The following is a 1,420-nucleotide window of genomic DNA, read 5'->3' as shown; positions in this document are numbered from 1 at the left end:
GATGGCCTGAGGAGACTGTCGGTCTGTGCCACCCACACTGAGCCTCATGTCACTAACTGGGCATTGTAATTGTCCAGGCTGTGGGGTCTGGCCCTGGCTGGTGACCCAGCCTCAGGAGCCTCGGTCCTTAGACAGCTGGTAAATCATTATACCCATTCAGCCCTGCCCAGGGGGCCAAAGCCCAGCCCTGCCCATGGGCTCTCCAGGGTAACCTGGACTGAGGAGCCCCAGGTGTGAGCTTCTCTGTGAGTATCCCAGGGCCCCTCAGACCAAGCCCTGACCGAGTCCCACAGGCTCCTTCTCATGGTCATGTCTGTGGGGAGGGCCCAGGAGTGCTAGTCTCAGACTGAAGTCCCCCTGCTGAGTTTTCCGTCAGACTGGTCCTTCCCCACGGAATGTCTGCAGGGTCTGGATGCAGGAAAGCATTCTGATGTCTGAAGTCTGTCCCACAGTGTGTGTCCTGCACTCAATACCTAAACCCCAACAAAGGACGGGACACAGGGGGAGCCAAGAGCCACCCGGCCTGACACCTGGTGTGTGCGAAGTAGAACCCTCCCACTCCCCAGCACCCAGAGGTCACAGAATCACTCACGATACACGTGTAAGTGTCCAGTAGCTTCTTCACTCAGAAGATTTTGTGGTAAGACTTGTATGGTGTAGTATCCTGTGTCGTTCTGGGTGACGTTCCGCAACAGCAGGGACGCATCGGGGTACAGTGTCTCTCGACCGCTGTATGCAGGCCCTGGCATGGTTCTCACAGTGTCTACTACATACAGTAGAATTAGACTGGTGCTGTCCACCTCGTCTCCTTTGTACCAGGCGAAGCCCAAAGGACTCTCTGTCATATCGTAGACCATTAGAAGGATATTCCATCCCTCTACAGCAATAGGCGGCCAGGGTGCAACAGTGAGCTGGGTAGTGGTAAGTGGGTTCCCGGAGGTGAGAAGTGGGGCTAGGAGGGAGGAGAGAGAATCGATCCTTATTAGGAACTTTGTATTGGGATGGAAAATGGGGCCCTGGGTCCTCAGCAAGTGTCTTTACTGTCAACCTTAGGTAAGGTTGAGTGTGAGTGTGTGAGAGTGTGTGTGTGTCCTCTGGGTAAAGGTCAGCAGCATGACTCGTGTGTCCTGTGGGTCAAGGTCAGCAGCATGACCCCATCACTTCAGTGCCTCTGGACTGGTCAGGTCCCTGTTTGGAATCTTCTTCCCAGGTGTCTGCACGGCTCACTCCCCACTGCCCTCAAACCCCTGCTCACATTCAGGGATGTCCTTGCCCCTTCCCTGGCCACCTCCTCTAGAGATCCTGGGTCTTCCCCTGGGACCTTTCCCTGCCTGCTCCCTCTCAGGCTCTTGTCCACACCTGACCTCACATTCCAGATCTCTCTGATCATCTGTCCTCCTCCCACTAGAACGTGAGCTCC

The sequence above is a fragment of the Otolemur garnettii genome, unplaced genomic scaffold (assembly GCF_000181295.1).
Source record: "Otolemur garnettii isolate 467f Iridium unplaced genomic scaffold, OtoGar3 scaffold00152, whole genome shotgun sequence".
Classification (NCBI taxonomy): Eukaryota; Metazoa; Chordata; class Mammalia; order Primates; family Galagidae; genus Otolemur; species Otolemur garnettii.
The sequence above is the reverse complement of the archived record's forward strand: the minus strand, read 5'-3'. Positions refer to the sequence as shown.